Below are 26,242 nucleotides of genomic sequence, written 5' to 3'. Positions count from 1 at the left end.
GGAGGAGCTCTGTCTTTTGGAAAGGATATAAAAGTAAAGAACTAAGCACTCAGCGGCATGAAAGAGCTCGTGGTATTTTGAGTTGATCCTGACATCCTGGATAAATTTCAATCATAGCGATGGCATCCACTTCTGCTTTTGTTACAAGCATTAAGGCATCTACACTTTTGTTCTGTTTCCTTCTCTTCGAACTAACGTCCCCTGTCCAGCCAACTGATTCTTGCTTTGCTCAGTGACCCGATACTACTTGGACTAAGGGTCCTCAGACTCGGTTCTGGAAAAGGGGCCGAACATAAATCTTTTAGGCTTTGGAGGCCAAGAGGCAAAATTAAAGATATTTTCTAAATATTCATATAATGAAAGAGAAGACAAATGTCCCCAAATCCTTTGGTAAAATTCAACATGTAATGGTAATAATCAAGCATCAAGCTTTAGGTCTACAGCTAATGAAAAGCATGGCACTCTTTTGTGGTATTACATTTGACATAATGTAATATGTTCAAAGTTCAAAGTTAACATTCTCTGTAATCCAACCAGTTGCACAGGTTTACCGGTGAAACAGTTCTTAGCTTACAGGTCACCCAAAAAATGGTCAAGCAGGTGGATTGAACCACTAGGTGATAGTGTCCCGAGGCTGGCTTAGGCACTGACTCTGTGTATTCTCAGGCTGGAGACGGACTTCCTCACGGACCAGACTGGATCGGTGAGTCACGGACACAGCGAGGGTGCTGTCCCCCAGGATTGGGAGGCAGAATTGGGAGGAGAGAAGCGCCTGTGGTTCCACGAGCTGCTGGGGCCATTGCTCTGCAGATCCAGTCTATTCATGGCTCTTTTGGGTTCCGTGGAACACGCTTTTACAAGAGTTCTGCCGCTATATGGCACTGTGGAAGGGAGAGGATGTTTCTCAAAAGGACGATTTTACTCCCCCAGAGATGAGCAATGTCACTTCCCACACTGCTGGAGCAGCTGACTTACCCGTTGTCGCCCAGCTGTCCAGCGAGGCCGGGACTGCAGTGACCGGACCCGGCACCCTGCAGTTAGGCCCTCATTGTCCTCTTGTCTTGTTTTTCGGAACGCTTGCAAGATTTATTCCGAGCACTTATTTTTTCATTTTTAACGATTTACTGGTGAAATGCCTTGGGAAAATTGTTTTAGAAACCAACCATTTTCAAAGGTCACTATTCATTGAAACATAGGAATATTATGGCGTGCTATTTCGGTCTCGTTTAAATTATTTTACAGTTGAATATACGTAGACTCTTTATATTGCAATTCATTGAAGCCACCTCACCGGGGTAACTTAATTGGTGTTCGTTTGTTTGTTTGTTTTGTTTTGTTTTTATTTCATGTTTTTTTTTTAAATTTAAGTTATAGTTCGTTAGCACGTATGGTAAAACAGTCTTCAGGCATAGAATTTAGTGATTCATCACTTATATGCAACACCCGGTACTCATCCCAAGTGTCCTCCTTAATACCCGTCACCCATGTAGCCCATCCCCCCCACCCACCTCCCCTCCAGCCACCCTCAGTTTGTCCTCTATACTTAAGAGTCTTTTATGGTTTGCTTCCTTCTCTCTTTTTTTCCCCTTCCCCTAGTTTATGTTTTGTTTCTTAAATTCCACATAGTGAAATCATCTGGTATTTATCTATCTCTTACTGACTTATTTCACTTAGCATAATACACTCTAGTTCCATCCACGTTGTTGCAAATGGCAACATTTCATTCTTTTTGATTGCCGTGTAATACTCCATTGTATATATATGCCACATCTTCTTTATTCATCAGTCAGTAGACACTCGGGCTCTTTCCATAGTTTGGCTATTGTAGATAATGCTGTTAGAAACATCGGGGTGCGTGTGCCCCTTCAAATCAGTACTTTTGTGGCCTTTGAGTAAATGCCGAGGAGTACAATTGCAGGGTCACAGGACGGTTCTAGTTTTGACTTTTTGAGGAACATCCATACTGTTCTCCACAGTGGCTGCACCAGTTTGCGTTCCCACCAACGGTGCAAAAGGGTTCCTCTCTCTCCACATCCTCACCAACACCTGTTGTTTCTTATGTTGTTGATTTTAGCCATTCCGACACACACGGGGTGGTGTCTCATTCTAGTTTTGGTTTGCGTTTCCCTGAGGATGCGCATCTTTTCGTGCGGCTGTTAGCTCTTTGTATTTTATGTCTTCTTTGGACAAATGTCTGTTCATGTCTTCTGCCCATTTCTTAACTGGGTTATTTATTTTGGGGATGTTGAGTTCGACAAGTTCTTTATTGGTTTTGGGTACTAACCCTTTATCGCATAGGTTGTTTGCAAATATCTTCTCCCACTCTGAAGGTTGTCTTTTAGTTTTGTTGATTGTTTCCTTCGCTGTGCACAAGCGTTTTATCTTGATGTAGTCCCAATAGTTTACTTTTGCTTTTGTTTCCTTTGCCTCCGGAGACATATCTACTAAGAAGTTGCTACAGCCGAAGTTAAAGAGGTTACTGCCAGTGTCCTCCTCTAGGATGTTGATGGTTTCCTGTCTCACACGTACATCTTTCGTTCATTTTGAATTTTTTTATGTTTATTTATTTATTTTAAAGAAAGAGAGTGTGCATGCACAATGAAAGCAGGGGAGGGGCAGAGAGAGAGGGAGAGAGAATCACAAGCAGGGTCTACGCTAACAGGGTGGAGCCTGATGTGGGGCTCAATCCCGTGAATAGTGAGATCATGACCTGAGCTGAAATCAGGAGCTGGACATTTAACTGACTGAGCCACCAGGCACCCCTATCTTGAATTTATTTTTGTGTCTGGTGTAAGAAAGTGGTCCAGTTTAATTTTGCATGTTGCTGTCCAATTTTCCTAACACCATTTGTGGCAGAGAGTGTCTTTTTTCCATTGAATATTCTTTCCTGCTTTGCCAAAGATTGGTTGGCCATATAGTCATGGGTCCATTTCTGGGTTCTCTGTTCTGTTTCATCGATCTACGTGTCAGTTTTTGTGCCAGAACCATCCTGTCTTGGTGACCACAGCTTTGTAATACAGCTTGAAGTCTGGAATTGTGAGGCCTCCAGCTTTGCTTTGCTTTTTCACGATTGCTTTGGCTATTCCGGGTCTTTTGTGGTTCCCAACAAATTTTAGGTTCGGTCTAGCTCTGTGAAAAAATGCTGGTGGTATTTTAATAGGAATTGCATTGAACGTGTCGATTGCTTTGGGTAGTATAGACATTTTAACAATATTTGTTCTTCCAACTCATGAGCATGGAATGGTTTTCCATTTCTTTGTGTCTTCTTCAGTCTCTTTCATAAACGTTCTATAGTTTTCAGAGTACAGATCTGTTACTTGGTTAGGCATATTCCTAGGTATCTTATGGTTTTTGGTGCAACCATAAGTGGGATTGTTGTTGCTGTTGTTGTTGTTGTTTAATTTCTATTTCTGCTGCTTCATGATCGGCACGTAGAAGTGCAACAGGTTTCTGTACATTTTGAACAAGGCACACACTTGATCATAGGGCAAAATTGACGTTAGGTCAACCTGCAACAAGCTGGAATGATTTGTCCCTGGAGGTTATGACTCCACCTCACCCAGTATACCCATGCATGGTCTAGCCAACCCAGACGAGCTATTGGTGTGCCTTTTGCTTGGAATGAGGATTTCGACTATCTGATCTTCAAACTTTTCAGCCCTGTGATTCAATGAATCTGGGGTCAAAATGGCGAGTTTGAGTATCATGCGATCACAAATGCTATCACCCTTGAGCCAGCTAGTTAAAAATACATATTTATAGAGGGGACAAGAGAGTACTACCACCAGAAAACACCACGGAACATATTTATAATATAGTACATGAATTCATATTTTCTTCAATGCATGTAACTCTTATCGATTACCCAAATATGACGTGCACGTGTGTGAGTAGTATATGCATTTAGTAACATGTACGCACCTTGCTCATACCACGCAGTTACCAACTATAAAATATTTTCCATCCATTTAGGTGTTAAATGCTTCCACACTGTGATCTAATGGCTGGATAAAATCTAAGACCTAATTTGTAGAGGCATGGGAATTTACCAAGGTTTTCAACAGAGCTCTTAGCCTGAGATAGAATTTAGAACATCCAGCAGGAACTTCTTATTTGTGTAAGATATTCTCTTAGCACAGGTGCCTAGCATCCCTGGGTTGGTAACCCCACAAGCCCTCCAGCTACACAATGTCTGCCTTGAAAGCCAGATACACCGAAAGACAGATTCTGTTGGGTCCTGGTGTCTCGAAGCACAACAGAACCCTTGAGGGAGTGAGGGAGCTGCCCTGAGCCATCCCTGCGCGCCCACGAGCAGGCGGACCATGCAGGCGCCTGCCTCCGGGGCCTTGCCTGAGGGAAGTTGTTGGAAGTCAATGCAAATGAGAACTGCTTCCTCCAGGAGCAGAAAGCAACCTTCGGGAACCTGGAAGGCAGATGTGTATTTGAGGACAGCACTTGTGCCTGGTCAGACCAATAGCGCTCTGCGACATTTCAATCCCCTGGCTGGCAACTTCGCCCCCCATCTTTAGCCCGTGCACCATGATGAGAGGGAGACGGAAACAGCTGCCTGCACACTTGTGTTAGCTTAACGAAAACGTTAACATTAAATTTTAGAATTTAAGTTTAAGGGAAAGGGTGGTTCAGTAACAAACCTTAGATCTGTGCTGTTGGTTTTTTTAATTGAAGGGAAATTTACATAGCAAAGTGGGTAAGTCTGCCAGTCTTCACCAACAGTGGTCATACAGCCACTACCACAACCAAGATATTAGAGAACATTTCTGTGCCCCCCACCTCAGTAAGTCCTCTCCTCCTACCACCAGCCCCTGGCAGCCCCTGAGCTGTTTTCCGTCCTGACAGGCTCGCCTTTTCCAGAACGTTGTATGTATAAAATCATACAGCATGTAGACTTTCGAGTCTGGCCTCCTTCACTTAGCGCGTAATTCACTCGAGCCACGTCCACGCGGTTGTGTGGTTCCTTCCCTTGTGTAAGGGAAATAACGTATTTATGAATGTATTTTTTTTTTACGGTAAGAAGAACAGACAACGTGAGATCTACTTTTCTAACAGATTTTGAAGCACGCAGTACAGCGTTGTGAACTGCAGGCACAGTGCGGTCCAGGAGAGCTCTGGACCTTACCTTGTCTTGTGTAACTGGAACTTTATACCCCTGGAACTACAGCACCCCCTTCCCCTCTCCCAGCCCCTGGCAACCTCCATTCTGCTTTCTGTGTCTATGATTTTGGCCACTTTAAGTACCTCCTGTAGGTGCAACCATACTGTATTTGTCCTTCTGCTACTGTTTATGTCACTTAGAATAATGTCCTGGTCCATCCAGGTTGTTGCATAGGGCAGGATTTCCTTCTTTTTTAAGGTTAGAGAATATTCCATCAAATATGTGTACCATGTGTCCTTTGTCCGTTCATCTGTCAGTAGGCTCTTAAGTTGTTTGTACGTCTTGCCTATTGTGAAGAAGGCTTCGGTGAACACGGGAGTGCGGGTTATCTTTTCAAGATCCTCATTTTCGTTCTTTTGAATAAACACCCAAGAGTGAAATTGCTGGATCCTACAGTGGTTTTACTTTTAATATCTTGAGGAGCCTCCATACTGTTCTCTGCGGCACTAACCCCATCCTACGTTCCTGCCAACGGTGCACAAGGGTTCTAACTTCTCTACATCCTTGCCAACACTTATTTTGTTTACATATAATATGTACATGAAAGCCACCCTAACCTGTGTGACATGGCATACCATTGTGCTTTTGATTCAGTGATTCTGAGCATCTTTTCATGTACCTGTTGGCCATTTGAGTGTGTCCTTGAGAGAAACACCTATTCAAGTCCTTTACCTGTTTTAAAATAAGCCTAATTTTATCGTATTTATTTGTATTTTTTTCTGGCTATTGAGTTGTAGAAGATCCTTATATATTTTGGATATTAACCTCTTATCCGGTATGCGATTTGGAAATATTTACTTCCACTTATCTGCAATGTTGTGTCTGTGTTATAGTTTCTTCCTTTTCACCACCGAGTGGCATCCTTCTGTACGGCGATAGCACATTTTGTTTAATTCATTCACCAACTGAAAGACACTTGGGTTGTTTCCAGTTTGGGGAGACGAATAGAGCAGCCATAAATATTTGAGTACAGCTTTTTGTGAGAATACAAATTTCCTTCTCTCTTGGGTAAATACCTAGGAGGGGGTTGCTGGATCATATAGTAAACGTATGTTTATTTTCCAGTCAACACAGACTAAGCATATACTGTCCTTCCTTTAAGAGCAAAGACGAGACATCCTTTCTATTGGGAATTCACTCTCCACAGAAACAGTGACCAGAAACACTTCATGGGAAAGTACAGTCAGAAGAAGTGTAAATTTCATTCGGTCCAGTCTCTGCATCTTTCACCACGACGACGCTGAAGAGCAGAGTGGCAAACCACACCCATGCGTGCGCAAGGAAGAAGGGAGAGAGCTGGACAGACACTGGACCCCCGAGCTCTGCCTTGCTTTGCCGGCTCCCTACCGCATGCTCCGTGTGGAGTCTTCTGTGAATTACAGGGAGGGGAGGGAAATCTATTTAAGGAGAACATGCCCTATATTTTAAGGAATAAGTAGGGTGTAGGCATGGAAGGATCCAGATAAATTATTTACATTAATCAAATTCATTGAGAATTGACTCAACTCCCCATTTCCTTTGACCCGATTACATACATATGCTAACTATCGCATCTTCGTCAAACTCTCTCTTCTATGACAAGAGCTGCTTTAAGTATTAATACATTAGTTTTTATCCTCATTATTATTACAATCCTACATATAAAAATATGAAATTTAGAGCCACTAACGCTCACTGGAGGAGCCCCTGACACAGAGCTTTACCAAGTTCTTAATTTTGTTACAGGTTCATTCACTGATTCAAGTGCTTCTTGTTAGCTAAATTCACAGTTAGTGCAGAGAAATTTTCTAATAAACATCTGAGATGAAAGTACCATTGCTGACAGCAAAATTACAATTTGTAGTCCAAAGATGCATTCAATTATGATCACTCAGAGAGAAAAAATAAAGGGGGGGAAAAAAACCCCAAACACAAAAACCACATACACCAAGGAACAGCAAGGTCTGCAAAAGTAATTCAAATCTTAATCCAATAATCTATTTTTAATTACCCACATTATGGTCATTTACAGGGTGATCATTTCCGAGTCTCAAATATCCAATCTTTTGGCCCAAAGCCGTGGGGGTAATTGCTTTATAACTGGGTGAGAATATATCATCTATGTCTGGTCTAGACTCAGCAAGAGTATTTGTAACCGATATTTAAAGCAGCATTTCTGGATGGGATTCAATCGGCCTGAAGAATTCCTACTAATATTGCTTATTTTGTCTAATACCTTCACGAAGTGTTTAAAATAGCCTTACTCATTGGGCAGTACTTCCGTTTTCTAGCTCTATAATCTGGTCATGTGGTTTTGAGGAGAAGTCTAGGAAACAACCAACATATCTACTGTTGCTGGTGTCCAAGAAATCCTAAATGTCGGATGCTGTGTAAGGGAATGCCTGCCTTGCTGCATAGACTATGACCACGCTCCCTAACTTAACCAAACCCTCTTGATCCTACCTTCCCGCATTGTGCCTCCACCCCTCCTCATGCCTCTGGCACTCCGCTGGCCTCTGGTGAATTCCAATTATTCTGGAACACTTCCCCCTAGCAGGCAGAACCCCAAGTTTAAAAACTCTCAGTTGCCCTGTACGGAAAAGACAGGCTGGGACTTTCTCAAGATCCTTACTGAACAGTAAATGAGGGCAGAGGAGGATGAACGTGAGTCAGTGGGGGCGATTTAAAATTCTTCCAAGCCCAGCTTACCTCCAGGGCCAACAAGTGTTGTTTCATTCACGTGGCTTCCTCAAGCGAAAAGTAGTTCCACCCAGGAAATCTCTATTCCTCGTTTCTCTCTCGAACCAAATGCTCTTTAAAGTGTTTGTTTGCATTTGCAACCCGAGGAACGTGCTTCTAATGCCAGTCCCGGAAACCAGGCACACCCTCTCCATTCAGGTGACCCTCTACTCCATGTCCTTCCGATGGGGAGTGGCCTGATCTCAGTGGGTTCTATCCGCTAACATATTTGAGTGTTACGATAATGGCGAGATCCACCAGGAAGAAGCCCGCGCGTGTGGAAATAGAAGGAAGGACCACCAGAGTTTAGTGGGCCCAGCTTGGGAGAAGAATCATGTGCTCTTCATCCCAGAGGCAGTCTGTGAACACAGTCTGGCCGGGTCCTTTCTCTTGACCTGCGTAGCTCAGAGTTCTCTCTTGTAGGCCTTGCAAGGTAGAAGCGAATGAACAAGGGCGCACTGCCTCTCTTCGTTATGGAAGGCGTAACAGGCGCATGGCAGGCAAGCTTGTGTTTGGCCACTTGTGTTGTTCAGCTCATACCAGCTGGTTCACAGCTACCGGGCTTGTTCTGACCTCCTCGCTTGTGACCCCCAACTCACTTGTTTACACAAATGAAACGCTCTCCCCCCTCCCCCAGGAGGTGACCTCTCATTTCCAGCGGTTCCCTTTTCTCAGACACAGACAGGCATGTTGGGGTGATGTATAGAGGATGCAGGTCTCCATGGTGATGGGTCCGCGGCCTGCATTTCTTGGGCCGCGATGCTGACACCGCCGGTGCCCAGGGTCAGTCAGCCCAAGTGAGCGCAGCAGGATCCCTACCTGTCCCTCCACCCCTCCACCACTCTGTCTTTGGTGCCCTCCAATCTTGGTTGATGAAGACACCCAAAGGCACACAGGGCTTTGCACTGATGCTCTTAGGGGTCTTTCACGGTGGAAGCGCCCACCAGGACCCAGTGCTGGCAAAGCAAGGACACCATGTTCCCTGGCCCCGAAGTTGAATGTTCCATCATAAAGATTCAGGAGGCAGCAGCACTCAGAAGGCAAGGCATGTCCCGTGGCAGTGTGGGACAATCCCTGCTTCCAGAATTCTGCTATAAGGCAGGGACACTCTGCACAGTTACACGGCTGTGCCCTTGGAAATGTTGTCAATGATCCCTGGTAGCATAACTCAGAATATGCTATAACCACATGTTCTCTATAATCATTAGGCTGAGAATAAGTGGTTCCAAACTCTGGCAAATATAACATTTTGATACCCGTTGCCTCACATCTGATAATTCAAGCTTGATCACAATGCGCTGCTTCCAATGGGAAATAATGGAGCGGAACTCTCAGCCGGGGAACTTTCTCCTCCATATGGTTCAGAAGCTCCCTGGGATGTGTAATCCTACTGGGAGTGCCATCTGTGTAGACACCAAACAGGCCCGAGCCGAGGCAAGCTCTTCACTGCTAACACAGCCACAGATTTTATTCTAACGCCAATACGGTCAGACAAAAGGCAAGACTCTCTTCTCACTGTCTTCTCGGCCCCTCACACGCGTAAGGGGCAGCTTGTGTGGGATGTCTCTTTTCCGGGCAAGGAGCCAACCTCGCATAACCCAGAAGGATGAATTAGGGGATCCCCTAGCTCGCTGAGAGCCCACACAAGTGATCGTCTCTGCAGGCTTGAGTGGCCTCATGGAGAGAATAATCATATACACATCACACTGACAGTGAACTCGCCTCATCTCACCTACCAGGGTGTGAAGTCCTTAAGGTCTCAGAGAGGGTCTTATTATATCTCTGGGGTCCCCCAGTGTCCAGCACAGGAAATTAAACGAGAGTCTTCATTACAAAAAAAAAGATGGACAGAAGCAAAAGAAAATGCATTGAAAGGGTGTGAGACAGTTCAGGGAAATACTGGCAAAGGATCTGGGTAGAGGCTCGAGTTTAAATAACATTTCCCCCCAAATAAGCTGCTTGCTGGATTAGTGAGAAGCCACATCTACTAACACTGAGCCCTGGAGGCCACGTCCCGTGCGAGGGTGTTGTCTCCGTCGACCGTGGCGGGTCTTCGTGCAGGCAGACCATTGCACACCCTCTTGTGCCTCTGGCTTTGAGTCAGCGTCTAGTGGAAGTGAATCTGATTAGGGGAGACTAGTTACATACTGAGCCCCAAGTGCAAAGAAGGCAGAGAAACTCAACGTCTAGCATCTCGTGCTCCTCAAGAGGAGATCCTCTTTGTACCGTATCAACCTTATGAAACAGGGTTCAAATGCCAGACAGACGAAGGGATTCACCAATGTCCATTACCCATAGTATGTCTTATACCGCTCTTTCTCTGTACAAATCGAATACACTGATGAGAGAGTAATTAAGAATGAATGTGCCAACGTTTAGGCTGGTCTTTTTAAAGGCTTCAGTTCATTCACGTTATCTCTCTGGATGAGATCGTCCTCCTAATCAACCATGTGAAGAGTTCCAGAAACGATAGACCTTCCAGTCTCTGAGACTCACAGTAGGGCTACCACGCCTGATCTGTCAGAAAAAGAACCTCGAACTTTCTGTTTCCTGGCAGACAGATTTAAAACTCTCATCCTGCGTGAGCCATCGGTTGCTAGAGTTTATGTTCTTCTAGGTCGGCTACATGTTGTACTGTTAACAACGTTCAGGGCTCTTCAAAGAGCATGCTAGAGTAATGGGGCACCTGCGTGGCTCAGTCAACTAAGCGTCCGACTTCGGCTCAGGTCATGATCTCAGGGTCCATGAGTTCGAGCCCCACGTTGGCCTCTGTGCTGACAGCTCAGAGCCTGGAGCCTGCTTTGGATGCTGCGTCTCCCTCTCTCTCTGCCCCTCCCCCGCTCGCACTCTGTCCGTCTCTGTGTCTCTCAAAAATAAAGAAACATTAAAAAATTTTAAATAACTGTCCTGGGGATTAGAGAAGACAGACGCAAGGAAGGGAAGGCTAATCCACTGTATCCCTTCCAGCACCATGTGTCTGTGTGTGTCTCTTTGTCTGTGAGTATATAGAAGAAAGGAAAATGTCATGCTTCTGACCTGGAGTTACTAAGAACCCTACTAGACCAAGACAAGTGCACAGAGCCTCTGTTTACTTGAATGTTCTTTAGCTGGACCCAGCTTATCCGATAATTTATACAATCATCTGCTCAGCTTTGACTGCATAGACCAATCCTATGAAAATGCTGACAGAAGCCTTTCTTGCCAGAGCTTAACTGATAATACATACAATGCATTTTCTCTACCCACAAAAGCTACAATTTGAGAGAATTCCATTTCAAAAAAATTAAGAATTTTATAAACGTGTTGTATGTGCTCAGAAATGTTTTAGAGTCTATGAAAATGACTGAGACATGAGCTTGACTTTAGAAAAGCCCGCTGCCTAGTAGTAAATAGAAATAGGGCATGGGGGATTGCACTGTTCATGACATTACTTTAAATACTATTTCAGTAATACCAGAAGCAAGGTGACAAAATTTTACAAGGTATACGCCCCCCCTTCCAAATGCCCCTGGAATGTATTTGTGGATTTTAAAAATACAAAAATACTTAATTAGACATATTGAAATAAAGAAACAGACTAGCTATAATGCATGAAAAAGTAACCAAATAAGTGGAAAGCAAAGACTAGCTATAATGCGTGAAAAAGTACAACATAACCAAATAAGTGGAAAGCCAACAAAAAAAGCATTTGTTCAACTCTAGAGTTTTCTATATGACTCTCTGACCCCATCAGGTATCCAACAGTTACTTCCTTTAATGTGAAATGGTCGGTCACAACTGAATGGTAACAAGTGAAATCATCACACATTTTCAGAGTTTGAGAAGATTTCCGTTCATCACTCCATCACAAGGGATGTTAAAGAGAACACAAGAACTCTTGTTCCTATTTTAAATGTTTATTTATTTTGAAAGAGATGAGGGGAGGGGCAGAGAGAGAGAGAGAGTCCCAAGCAGAGCCCAGGCTCTGTCAGTGCAGAGCCCGATGTGAGGCTCGAATTCACAAATTGTGAGAATGTGACCTGAGCCGAAATCAAGAGTCGGACGCTTAACCGACTGAGCTACCCAGGTGCCCTTAGTTCCTACTTTAAGTTAAGGGTCTTCCAGTAATGTGATCAACAATACATAACTAAGTGTAATTAGCACATTGAAACTGACAGTGGTCATATAATTTTGTGACAATACGCCGCATGAAGTGGGGTGCGGGGAGGGGTGGGGAGCAACCAAAGGAAAACAGAGAAGTTGAAGTGAGGAAATCTGTAGGTCTCATCTACCCAACAATATTTTAATGTTATGTTTGAAAGAAGTAAAGTAGAAAATGTTGATGTTCGCTTGCAGGCCCTTAATTCCATGTCGAGATTTCTAAAATTTTCCCAAGACTAATCTGAGAAGGAATCCAGAGAAGAGAGGAATCACAGGGATGTCATTGCCCAAATACATATCAGATGGTCACCCTTCCAACAGGAAGGTGAAAAGCCTTTTCTGATTAAGGAACTAGCATTTCTCTATTTAGAACATCATTTTCTGTCTCCTCCCTCTCATCTTCTCCTGGGTGGTTCACGTGCATTCTTCAAAATCCAAATCAGACACAGCCTTCCCAAGACTCTCCTCAGAGCCCTGTAGACTGCATTCGGCAAGGCCTCTCCACTCTCCATAGTTCACCTCTATCACAGCTCTCTGCACACGTGCTTGTCTTTCCCCGACCTACTGTCATCTCTGAGTCCCCACTGCTGCCCACAGAGGAGGTTCCCAAAACACGTTCACTGAATAAGTGAATGAGTGAGTGAATGAATGGTGAGTGAAGGTGATGGACAAGGGGGTTGCACATCTGCCACGCTCTTACCTCTAGACACCGAGGGGACACTTGGAACCCAGAGGTGAGATACATGCTCAACACTAGAAAACCTGAAGGTGGAAGACAGCTCCCATTGACTGAATCCCGACAAACGCCAGGCACATCTCTACTGGACATCTTCTCATTTGTCCCTGTGAAATGCCTGGCGTGTCTGGCATGGTCCGCCCTTCCTTACGGATGAGGAAATCAAACCCAGGAAGGTCTACACAGGTTAGAGTCGCTTTCCACTTCACTGCAGAGTCTGATTAATGGCTTGAACACCCATTCATTTCAAAATGAGGTATTAGGTAAATGCAAAGATGATAGTTTTCTACCTCAGTACTTTTGTCAAGCATTCTTAGAGTTTAGATTAGTCACGCCATCTAATTGATAGTCTAATACAGTTGGACTTTTGCCAAACACAAATCATGTAGCTCGGGAGCTCGAGAAACACAGGCGCCGGAGGACTAGACACACTGATTCTTCACGAAGACCAGAGAAGAGCCTTGAGCTTTCTCGTACGGTAGCTCAGCCCTGGCACCCAGAAATGTGTGAGGTTGTGTGTTACTTGCAATGTTGGTTTCCATGCAAATGTGGTTTTTAAAAATTCTTTTGACTTTAAGGGTGCCTGGGTGGCTCAGTCGGTTGAGAGTGTAGCTCTTGATCTCTGCTCAGGTCATGATCTCACGGTTTGTGGGATCGCGTCCCACGTTGGGCTCTGCATTGATGGTGCCTGCTTGGGATTCTCCTCTCTCTTCCTCTCTCTCTCTGCCCCTCCTTTGCTCACTCACTCACTCTCTCTCCAAATAAATACATACATACATACATACATACATAAACTTGAAAAAATTATAAACAAAAAGTCCTTTGACTTTTGCTCCAGATATAATTTCTATCATTTAATTTCTAGTAGAAAAAGGTCTATGTTATGCTTTGCTAGGAAAAAATTTTCCTCTTGGAATTGCTTTCTAATTCATCACCTCTGCCCTGAATGACTGTTAATTCTCTCCTTACGTGCATTCCTAGATGAACTCATGCTTACAGATCTTTGTCATGCCTACAGATCTTGAAGTTTTACAGATCTTGAAGTCCTGTTCTACCAATTCATGTTGTAAACTGGGGCAGAGCACTTACGTTCTCTAAACCTTGATTGTTATTGTTGGTAAATTGGTAATACGAGCACCTAATTTACAAGGTTGTTGTAAGGTTTCAGTGAAAGGCTGAACATACATCAATACCTATCATAAAGCCTGGTGCTAGAAAGAACTCAGTATAAGTATTAATTCAGTCTCTTCCTCTTCTAATTCATTTTACACATAGCTGTCATGTTTAAACCTCCCAATGCATAAAACTAATCGTGTTATAGCTTGAATCAGAACCACTGTTGGCTTCACCATGAATAAACTTCAAAGACCTCACTCTAAAATTTAAGGACTTGTTTCCATATATCATATATCCTGCATTCCAGCTAAAATGAGCTAAGTATTAATTCCTCCACATAATTTAATCTTCTGTAGTTTTGTTCTCATTTCCCTGCTGTTCAAAATATTCAAATTTGCATTTTTCAGAGCCAGTTTAAGAACAATTCTTATATTCCTATGTATTCATATTTTATTTCTCCTTAAGGGACCAGCTATTTCTTCTGAGACAGGTGAGCAAGAAGGATGCTTGAAATTTCACATGACTCAACCATCTTCCATCTCCAGACGGAAGAAGAATGAAGAATTTCTCCTTAAGGAAGAGACACTAGATTTCTTTCCAGGTCTATTCGTGGGCATTAATGTTCCTTGCTTCCCCAGAGGGGTCCGTTAGAAGGAACTCCTGGGGACCCACCCATGACTATCTCCGAAGAAAATTAAATCCTTCCATTTAAATCTCTTAGAAGACACCTGAAAATTATCTGGGAAATTTTCTTTCAAAACCCGTATGTCTGGCCTTTGTACAGACAAATCAGGTCAGTATTTCTGGGATTTGGACACCGTAGTGAACAAGTGGAGAAAATCCCTCCACAGGTTACAAGGCGCCCTTATTCCCGGAGCCAAACCACTCTCGCATTATTCACCAGGCTGGAATCACATGAGATCACGTAGTTTTGCAATTTCTACCTGATTGCTTAGCTGACACCCCATTCCAGTGTATATTTACTCCCAATGCTGGGCAAATCTTGGACCACTGTTTCAGGAGGAGTGGCAGGCATCTTGAACAAAGATCTCACCTTATTTCGTTCCACTGTGAAGTCTTCCCCCAGTCTTTGAAAGGCAACAATTTTGGCATCAGTTAAACGCCACAGATCTTCATATCACTATAGTTTCTCAACATGCCAGAACATTTACAACATGTATGAAAGACCCCACAGTTAAACCCGTGAAAGATTCTGTATTAAGATTTCTCTACAGGGGCTCCTGGGTGGCTCCGTCGGTTGGGCGTCCGACTTCGGCTCAGGTCATGATCTCGCGGTCCGTGAGTTCGAGCCCCAAGTCGGGCTCTCCGCTGACAGCTCGGAGCCTGGAGCCTGCTTCGGGTTCTGTGTCTCCCTATCTCTCTGCCCCTCCCCAGCTCTCACTGTGTGTGTGTGTGTGTCTCCCTCTCTCGAAAATAAAAACATAATTAAAAAAAAAATTTCTCTACAAACTCAATGACTTTAGATTTGGTGACTTGGTAACTTTGCAAATCTTCATTTCTCTTGCCACACTGCTTCATTTTTCTGGACGGGGTAGCCCTGCACATTGTTCAAAGGATAAGTTTCAGTGAAGACATAGAAAGTATATACTGTCACATGTATACTTTTTGTCTTCCAAAAATCTGCCCGGGAATAAATGCGTGCATTTGGAAGGAGGCAGGGAGGCATATTACAATCTTTAGCAATTCTTAATCTTTTCTTCGTAATTCACTGTGGTCCAAAAAGAGAGCATGCTCAGTGCTCTTTGAGACATTTTGTGCCACCTGGTGGAATTTTCTTGGAAGAGAATTGTCAGGGGTCTGAATTCCTGCTCAACTTGATCGTCACCTGAGGCATTTTCTCGGCGCTTAATATTACCAGTCTAAGTATAGATTCCCTACTGTGTCAGGCAATTGAACTGCACTAGGCCCATAATAAAGATTTTTTTTATGTGAAAATTAGTCTTTAGCGAAAGAGACCTATTTTGTTAGCTGCTGGGTAAATTCAGGTAACGCAATGTCATCCACACTTTGGGTCATTCTATTCTACTCTGGTTAATACATAGAGATTATTGCCAACCTTCTCGCAGGCAACACACAGATGTTAACACTGCTTTCCATTAGTTAGAGGCAAAAGTAATTGTAATTAACCTTTTTTCCTTACCCTCACCCCCAGGAAGTCAAAACAATCTGATAATGTCATATTTAGCAATTAGTGATGTAACTGTTTACTCAAGCAGAGGGTTTTTTTACCAAACATAAAAGGGATTTTAAAAACACATGTATGGAAGCGATAACTGATTTGGGTAGTTGAAAGTCTCTTTCCTGAGACACTCAAACTAATGCCAGGGAAAGCCATCTGGGTAGAGGCGCCATGTCAATGCCTCTCTCGCAGGAGGCTGCCATGGGAGTTTGGGCCAGGCATCCATATTTCTTGTCTACTGCACTTGCCTTTGTTCTTGTACATTGCAACCATTAACCCACGCGCTATGCTCTACGATGTGGGGCAACGCAGCATTGGCAGGGTTCAAGATTCCAACTCCCGTTTATCCATGCGGTGTCCTTATATACCATGAGATCTATCATGAAGAGATAACACTTTCTCTTCAAAGACAGACCGGATGAAGCCAAGGACACTGCTCATTTTCCATGAAACAAAATGTCAAACTAACAAGGCAGTACAACAATCCAGAAAAATCCCCAAACTTCCCCATTCCATGGTAGAAAGCAAACAAACGAAAACCCCACCTTCTTGGAAACTAAAAATGGGTGAATACGCAAAGGGTCATCTCTTGGAAATATTTATACAGAATTCCAAGGGGGTATGAATGGATGTCCTGCCTCCTCAACTCAATGGTAAATTGGAGTGGGGGGGGGGTAGGAAAAGACTGAGCCTAATCACACCGACTTGGAATTACACCAAGTGTGTTGTCCTTCACGTTCAACGATGATGCCTCCGAAGGTGTTTTTCTGCTGCTGAGCTCGTTCTAGTTTGTCATAATTTATTTGGCTTAACCCATGCCTGCATATTCGTTGCCAGAAATTCCTTCCACATGTACTCGAGTAAAGACTTTTCCTTTGGCCCACAAGTATAGCCACTATTTGCACTGCCTGTAACTCTTGACATTTCTATCTCTTAGATTCATGTTCGCTGGCTTCTCTCACACTAAAAGAACCACCCAGTTCTGATTGCTCTGTGCCAGGCGGGTCCCAGCAGTGCCCAATCATACTGCCTTCTGCTAGAAGTTGTTCTTCACCAGTCCCTGGAGGACTCCCTTCTCTCCACCCTGTTTGCAGCGGCCCCATTAAAGCTCGTCACACAGCAGCTGCTTAGGTGTGCTTTTGTCATCTAATATCTATTTTCCATAAATATCCACGGCAGCAACATCACCTCGGTGTTTGTAGATGGGCTGTGTTCCGTGGCTCGGTCTCACGGACGTGAAAAATAAGGAAGGGGAACTGAGGGTCTTAGCTCAGAATCACTGCTCCAACTTAATCTGAAAAGTGAGATATGGTGGTATCACCGATGGGGCAGAGAAAATAGGATATTAGATCAAGAATTTTTAAACAAGGGGCATGTGAAAACATATGTGGAAGTTGCTGTGTAAAACTCTGTGATTTGAAGGGAGTCCATGAGGTTCTCTGAACGTCAATATTCCTACCTGAGGAAAAAAAAAAAAAAAAGAGCTAATTCAACCTACTTTGTAGGATCATTATAAGGATGGGAACCAGAATGTCCAGATTGTGTGACCCAACACCTGACACAAATGGGAGCTCAGAGCAAACATAGTATATATTGCTATTATTAAATAATCACTATTAATATTATGAAGCCAAGGAAATCATCACTTCCTTCAAAAGCTGAGAAATGGAAAGAACTTACTGGCCTAGAACGAAATGGAGAAGAGGAAGAACAGGGGTTAGAGTGGAAGATATAACGAATTAGGTGGCTCTTAGCCCCTTCTAAAAATTATTACCAAAAGGGTTACATGGTCGACCAGGGTCACTGAGCAGTCAGCAAAGAAGGAAGGACCTACATGTGAGCTGCGCCATTTATAATTCATGGTAATGTGGGTAATTCTTTGAATTTTTCTAGCGCTCAGGTAGCCCGCTTATAAAATGCTGATATCTGATTATTTCCAATGTTTTCTCTTTCTTTATCCCTTAATGAGACCAGGAGCTGTCAAATATCTTCTCTGGTTATGGATATGAGCCAAGTCCTGATGGAAGAGAAGTTTCATTTATTGGTTTGAATAGGAGTCAGCAAACTAGGCCTGTGGGCCAGATGCAGCCCACTGCCTATTTTTGTAAATAAAGTTTTATTGGAACATAGCCACATTCAATCACTTACGTATTGTCTATGGCAGTTTCATGTTACGACCGCAGAATTGAGGAGTTGTGACAGAAACCATATAGCCCACAAAACCTAAAGTATTTACTGTCTGGACATGTATTTTTTTAAAAAATGTGGGCACCTGGGTGGCTCAGGCGGTTAAGCGTTCGACTTCAACTCACGTCATGAGCTCACGGTTTGTGGGTTCAAGGCCCGCATCGGGCTCTGTGCCCACAGCTCAGAGCCTGGAGCCTGCTTCCGATTCTGTGTCTCCCTCTCTCTCTGCTCCTCTCCCCATGCATGCTCTGTCTCTCTCTCTCAAGAATAAATAAATATTTAAAAAAATGTTTGCTGGCCCATGGGCTAGATTCAAAGTAAAATCAATCAACAGAAACATAAAACAAAATAGTAAAACCAGAGCTTTTCAAATAATTCCTTGAAGCAGTTCGGGGTGGCGGGGAGCAGTTTCTTATTTTAGAAGACAAGACAGATGACTGTTTGGACCTGATCTTCTCTCTTTGTTTTTCAAGGAAGGGTTAGTTGCCAGTAGTAAATCATGTTGGATGTGATCGTGAAAAGATTAGATTCATAGTTCAAAAGAGAGAAATCAGTAAAGAAAAGAAAACGTTTGGGGGAATGGCTTTCAACAGGTTTTAAAAGTGGCTGAGAAGCATTTAACTGGAATGAAATCTCAGAGATGCGAGGTTAAAGTTTGGGTTGCTTACCATGATTCTTCTAGAGAGAGAAAAACAAACCTAACTGAAGCACCGGGAGCAAATACCGAGTCATGTGTTCCCCCAAATAATGGAATTTTGAAGACAATCGAGCCCCGAATCGCCCACAGGGATTTTGCCCCACGTAAAGTTCAGCCAGGCCTCAAACTGTCCAAAGACAGAGCAAACTTCACAGAAGTAAAACAAGAAGTTATTTTAATTCATAAAGAAAAAAACCCTTTGCGCAGAATACAAAAGAAGTAAAAACATATTACCCTCAGCAGGCTAGGAATGATAGACAGTGAAGAGAGGATGAAGGAATTTTATGGATTTTTCCAGGGACGGCATGGACCTTTCCTACCCTGCCCGCTGGCCTGCAGCTAGGTGTCCCAGTCTCCAGAAGCCACCTGCCTTCTCTCAAGGTCATGGGCTCTGCAGCCCCCACTGCCCTCACGGCCTGCGTTTCAGTTTAGAACCAGACATGTACAGAGAGGGTGTCCCGGGTCTGGAGGGGGTGGGGAGGCCTAGGAGGAGAAGGGCCAGGCTGGCCTCGCTCTGCTTCGTGGTATTTCCGTTCATAGCGCTGCAGCCGTCCCTGACTGTCATTAGACCAGCAAAGAACCGCGTGGCTGGCCCTGCTCACCAGGACCAAGAATCCCCACGTGGGCAGGACCCGAGGCACATACCCTTCCGGAGGCAAGGTCACCCTCCAGGGCATGCCGCTGCAGAAGCACCGGCGGAGTGAAAGGTATTGGAAACTACCAGCTGGGTTTGGTTTTTTGCTTACTTGCAAACTGCTTGCTGATTTTCTTGGCTTTTCAAAAAAAAAAAAACCACAATGGCTTAAAAATCCAACGGCTGCAAAAGCTTCCACGCTGGCGATACATTAGTTCAAAAACCGGCGCCTGGCTGGCTCAGTCGATAAGAGCGCACGACTCCTGATCTCAGGAGGGTAAATTTGAGCCCCACGTTGGGTGTAGAGATTACTTAAAAATAAAATCTAAAAAACAAACAAAGAACCTGCAGATGAGTGCATAAAAGTACTTTCTCTTGTCAACTGTTCTTTTTCCGGAGTGCTGGAAACTGGTTGATTTTTTTTCCCCCCATAATTGGCTCATTTTCTAAACGAATGTATGCTGTTCCCATTCCTGGGAAAAATGTAGTCGATGTTACCAACGCTTACCCCACCCCTCCCCCCGATTCCGTGGGGCCAGTGCTCTTGAAGAGCAGGGGCAGGGCGTGCCAACCTATGAGCTCAAGGACTGGTTTCCTCTGCATTTGGGAGGGGCGTGCCCCCCGGGGTGTGCTGACAGCCCCGCGACACCCCCCCCCTGGTCCCCCTGTCATGTGTACCTGCTGCAAGTCACACGTGCAGTTCCCCTGCATGCTTCCGTGGGAGCATATGAAAGTCACATCTCCGCCTTCAGGACCCCCTCCTGACCATTCAACATTGCCCTTGACCAGCAACTCCGACGGCAAAACCGTCACTGCACCAGGGCCCCTTGGAAGGAGGCGTTACGAATTTATCACGAGACGTGTTCGTTATTTTACATGTGTGTGTTCTTCAGCGGGAAACTCTTCCAGGGCCCAAGCAAGGGTGGGCATTTCATTCCATCAGGCCATAGAGGGCGTGGTTCAAGCACTGCTGACCCGGAGACTGCGCGGGGGGCAGCAAAGTGAGGGGGCGCCGCTTTCTCTTCTCACGACCCCGAGTGTTCAGCAGAGCCAATGAGACTAGGGCTGTAGCCCCCGAGGGTCAGTCCTCTGGGAAAAGTCATTTTGACTGAGTAACAACTTAAAAGGTGACTATCCACGATGTATGCACTGATGGATCATCTACTCGGTTGTCGTGTTAAGTTACCCCCCGACACCACTTTCGTTTTCATTTTCTGCTAGCTTCTCTTAGCTTCCCACCTCCCTGACTTACACCTGCTCCTGCTTTATTCCCTAAGCCTCTCTGAGCTGCATCCCAGGTGTTTACGCACTGGACACGCTCTCCCGTCCTGTAAATCTTCCGGCAGCGCTTTCTTGTAGCTTTCTCTGTATCAGTCATACCTGCACAAATGGAGATTTTAGTGCCGGCTGCCACCTCCTTTATGTCTGGCTTAGGTTATAAACTCTTCAGGAGCCTTGTATTTTTATGCGTCCTTGCGCACTCGCAGCCGGCAATGGTGCTCAAGGGCGAGGAGGCACGTCCCCACCCCATCTCCGCTGGGCACTCAAAGTCAGAGATACTACTCGTAGATACCATTTCTATAGGGTATTTGGCATTTGGGCTTGTGCGTCCATTATTATTATTTTTTTTTTTTTTTTTTGGCTTGTGTGTTTGTTATTATTATTATTTTTTTGGCTTGTGTGTGCGTTACTATTTCTTAAATTTTTTTAAATGTGTATTTATTTTTGAGCGACACAAAGAGACAGACCGTGAGGGAGGGAGGGTCAGACAGAGAAGGAGACACGGAGTCCAAAGCAGGCCGCAGGCTCTGAGCCGTCAGCACGGCTGACACAGCCCCGTGTGGGGCTCGAACTCACCAACCGTGAGATCATGACCCGAGCGGAAGTCGGACGCTTCCCCGACTGAGCCACCCAGGCGCCCCGGCTTGTGTGTTCTGTTTAAAGCCCAGGAACCGCCAACAACGAGCCGCTGAGGTATGTCTGTCAGTAAGAAACAGACGTGACACACGATTCAACTTGGGGTCACCAGGTGGAAAACAACGGAGCGTGCCGCACACCTGAAGAGTGAAAGCACACTTTAGAGTCAAAAGTGCAATTTACTCACGTAAGCCTGGAGGATAAATTCGGAAGGCAAAAGTTTGAGAAGAAAATCAACAGTGGGAATGAACAAGAGCTGGAGAACTCCCAGGGGGGTAAGTGGATCCGTTATGTAAAGGTATGGAAATAAAAGAATGGGGTATACGGGGAGCATGTTTGTGGGCGTCGTTCACTGCTCCACCGTGACCTGTGATTTGGGGGGACGATCCCACACCTGAGTGACTGCCCTGGACATCCTTTCCACGTTCAGGCTGCTTCCTGGCTGATCATGACCTTGGAAGCCAAACGTCTGGCTCTATGACCTTCCATCTGCATGAATGTGGCCATAGAACCATAAGCACCGACTGAAGGAAACAGAGGAGATAAGGGGCCCCGTGCTCGTGCTCCATACATAATCCCTACTGTTTGTGTCATGCTCCCCGTGAAAGAGTGACCTCCTGTGGGGAATTAGGGGCGCCTCTCATGCTTACACATGCACGCACGTGCACACGCACGGTGTTACTATCTTATTCACTAAGTGTGAAGACGGTGCGCCTCCCCAGCAACGTTTTAAGCTCCTCCTGGGTAGAGTCTAATGTTACTATTTTTGACTGATCTAACACATTTGAAATAGTTTTCTCCTTCTATTCTTTGACTTAATAATAGCATTCTTTGATGTATAAATTGGGCTGCTATGTATCTGAAAATGATATTCTTTCAGCTTTGTCAGTTATGATAGTTTATTTTGCAATCCATCAAGTGATTTTGAATATCTACTTGTGTGCTATAACCTAACACTTGAGAGAAAAAGTAGGAAAAGTGAACAAAACAAGGTAGAGGGTGGTTGTGGGGGAGTCCGCCGAGACTCTGGCATCCCGTTCGCCTTCCCCGTTATCCCCAGGGTTACCCCTGGCCAAGGCCCCTTCCTCCTCTTCCCTGTCACTGAAGCCGGTGGAAGAAACGAGGAAAAGTTTCCTATTTCTCCCAGGGGAGTTTGATGGGGCGAAAGAGGAGGAGAAGTCGGTTTTGAAGTCAAGGTATGGAATTTGGTTTCAGATACGCGATTGCCAGTCGGGACGCTGCTGTGATGCCCCTGGAAACCTCGTGTGCGGAAGGGGCGGGAGGGAGTGAGGGCAGGTAGATTCACCTGGTAGAGCAGGTGAAGGGCGAAACGCCGGGAGACAGCTCTGTTAATCTCTGCGGGGCGTCCGTGGGGTCCCTTGAGTAAGAGCAGACAGTGAGACTTGAAGGGGACCCAGAAAGCAGCACTACAGGACATAAGGAAGGAAACATTTTCCAGGGAAAAGGTGGCATGGGGACACTTGGGAGGTTGTTGGACGAGCCTCAGAGGAAGCCGACCGACGCAGCGATGAGAAGGTGACCGGTGGCACCCAGGGTCTGAGCACCCTGCCTCCTCCCTGGAGCACAACCTGGCGTGTGATCAAAACTTAAGGTCTATAAATGCCTCAGCCAATAATTCCATTCTCAGAATTTATCCCAGGGCCCAATTGTGGAGAAGTGTCACGACGCAGGCCCCAGCAGATAGAAGACTATTGTTGGTGACAATGTTCGAGCGGCGGGGTTAGTGAAACTCATACGAGGAGATTTTTGCAAAACGATGTTTAACGCAACTGCTAAAAACGATACAGCGATAGGAGTGCCGTAAAGATGTGCCTCAGATATTGTACAGCAGAAGAAGCAGATAGCGGAATGGTACGTATATCTTTCCCTTTTGTTGGACAGCCACGTACGAATGTAATGGTTTTCTCCATCCGGCGGCACAAAGTAAATGCCAAAAATGAGAACCCGCCGACTGAATCCCAGTTTCACTACCTCCCTGTGGTCGTGTGACCTCCAGCAGGTGAATCCTCCCCTTTGCCTCAATTTCTTCACTTGTGACATGGAACATCATTAACGGTACCGCCTCCAAGAGTTTCCAGGTGTAAGTGAGCAAAGTGACATCACTTACAAGACTAACTGGCACATAACCACTGCCATTGTTCCAACAGATTTTTTTAGCTTTCTTCTTTTTCTGAATCTATACTTCCTTATTCTAAAATAAAAAAAAAGATTCAAGTCAATTTGGGGGGGGGGGAGAATAATTATTAATGACATTAGAGAAAATGACTTTGGTCATAAGGGTTACCGGGTATCTTTCTTGGGTTCATACCCTTTAGACGAATATTGTTGGAGGACTTTGGGAAGAATTAGGGTGGCCGTTTGCACTGCATAACCATGTTGAGACATTGACTTGAAGAGGTCTGCTTTGAAATGTACCGCTGGTAAGTTTCCCTGAGAGGTGCGTAATTATTAGCAATTGAATTTTAGACTTCTGTTTTATTTTAATTGAGATATATTTATTCAAAATATCAAAATGACTTTTAAAAGTTTGGAGGTCTTGGGGTCCCTGGGTGGTTCAGTCAGTTAAGCGCCTGACCTCGGCTCAGGTCGTGATCTCACAGTCAGTGGGTTCGAGCCCCACATCAGGCTCTGTGCTGACAGCTCAGAGCCTGGAGCCTGCTTCCGATTCTGTCTCTCTCTCTCTCTCTCTCTCTCTCTCTGCCCTTTCTCTCTCTCTTTCAAAAAATAAATAAACATTTTAAAAATTAAAAAAAATGTTTGGAGGTCTCCCTCATACGGTTTTGAGCTTGATTTAAGAAGAGAGAATACAATTTAGAGTATTTTATGCATTCTGGTTGGTTTTTAAACAATTTTGTAGTTCCGTTGAGGCTCTTTTTTCCTCAAAAAAGCAAAGTTTTCATTTTTTTCAAATTCGAAATAATCTTGTTTCATTCTGATTCAGCACCTACCATAATGTATACATATGGAAGATTTTCCTTGATTAGTAAGTATGTATTTCTAAGGTGACTCATGCCATTTATATGGAATTGTTGATAGATATTTTTATTCATATCTTTCTTTTAAAAGTACTGTTAAAATTATATAAAATATACCATCTTATAGACAGTGTTTGAAAAAAAGAAATGCATGTCACATTTCAAAACCTCAAGAAATGAATATAAATTATAGAAACTGGCATAGAATGGCTACAGCTCCATCAGAAAAAAAAAATCATACTGTTAACCATGAAAGGATTTGTTTTTAACAAACAAATTAATCCTTCACCTTTCATTTGAGAAAACGGAAATGGATTGATACCTAGAATTAATGCGTTATTTTCAAAGTAGAGTGAGTTGCATCCAAACCTACCAGCCAGCTGCATCTGGAAATTTGCCGTGTAGTGAGGAACAGTCCACACAGCACTTCTCGCTGCCCAGTTTCTTGAGGATTTGGACCAGAAGGTACTTAGGATGCTTTCTGTGGCCATCATACATACAATGGAGCTAAACATGAATGGACAGTAATACTGAGCTGGAAAGGAGAGAAGAAATGCAGTGTGAAAACCTTTCAGGAGGTAAAGTATTGTGTGCTCGCGCTGTTGGTGGCTGCTTCCAGAGCCCCCTGTGTCTGTAGTCCCCCCTCCCCAACCTCAATACGCATACACTCACTGCAACGAAGTTATTTACTTTCCGTCCTCCTTGCTCACTTCAACCGAACAGCAAGGATTGCATCTTATGTGTTGTGACTGTATCACAGTGCCTCACACATAATAAGCATTTGCTATGTGATACTAAAGTCCCGAAATGCTTTGTGCGAAGGCTGGACCCAAGGAGAGGGGCACTCTGCGTGGCTCCTGGGACCCCCTGTGCCTTGTCCAACACCGGGATGCCCTCCCACCTACAGCTCTCAGCACTTACCTTAGCCTTAGAGGCTGGGGGCCCACCGCCAAGGGAGATGGTAAGGAATCTTGCTCGAATGCCACGGGCTCTGTATCGTATCACGTGGAACCCGGGGGTAAATAAAGACCAAAAAACCAGAAGATCAGATTTCCTTTCCTGCATCTTCTTTCTAGCATTTCTTGGTTGTTGGTAGCTCTTTCATAATGGAAGTGGGAGAAACCAATTAAAACATTCCCATTTGTGATTAAATTTGTCCTCGCAGAACGCAAATCTGATAGCCAAAGGTCAGTGGCCCAGCATTTTATCAGTGCCTTTTATTCTTAATCCTCCTGCACTGACTTTATTTTATCATTTTCAATACCTATTTAAGTAATTCAACCCGCTCAATTATTCTTTAACAAATTTTTATCGACGACCTCTCTCAAGTAGGGTATGTGGGCTGCGTGCTATTAATGTAATGTCGTACAATTAATATCTTCTCGGCATTTCCTTATTCAACAAGTGGTACTGGTAAGGGCCAACCTATCTTTTAAAGGTAAACCTTGTCCAGTTTAATACAAGAATGAAATCACTATAGATCTATTATTTCTCGGAACAGAATATCTCCATTTGCATAAAATATTCTTCCTTTGACAAGTTGCCAGGAAGAAACACCTCATGCCCATTCTTCACAGTGCTCTTTCTATGGCATTAAGAATAGAAGAAATTACCATGGTGGCCTTAAAACTATTATTCTCTCCCCTTGCACCTCCTGGCCCTCCTGATTTACAATATCGTGCCTCTTGGAGAGCTCTGTCACTGAAATGCCCAGATAATGGACAAAGG

The 26,242-nt window shown here is 44.4% G+C and overlaps 1 long non-coding RNA gene across 1 annotated transcript; it reads right to left on the bottom strand.

The window, feature by feature from the left end:
* Positions 1–23,299: 23,299 nt before the first annotated feature.
* Positions 23,300–25,608, bottom strand: LOC125914661 (uncharacterized). The gene is made up of 4 exons (XR_007455380.1): positions 25,436–25,608; positions 24,888–25,049; positions 23,824–23,969; positions 23,300–23,730 (listed from the first exon to the last, which is right to left on the bottom strand). It is a non-coding gene; the product is annotated as an uncharacterized LOC125914661 (long non-coding RNA).
* Between the last annotated feature and the right edge of the window lie 634 nt (positions 25,609–26,242).

Source organism: Panthera uncia (genome assembly GCF_023721935.1).
Source record: "Panthera uncia isolate 11264 chromosome D3 unlocalized genomic scaffold, Puncia_PCG_1.0 HiC_scaffold_8, whole genome shotgun sequence".
Taxonomy (NCBI): Eukaryota; Metazoa; Chordata; class Mammalia; order Carnivora; family Felidae; genus Panthera; species Panthera uncia.
Note: the sequence above shows the minus strand (reverse complement) of the source record. Positions and strands in the feature narration are given on the sequence as shown.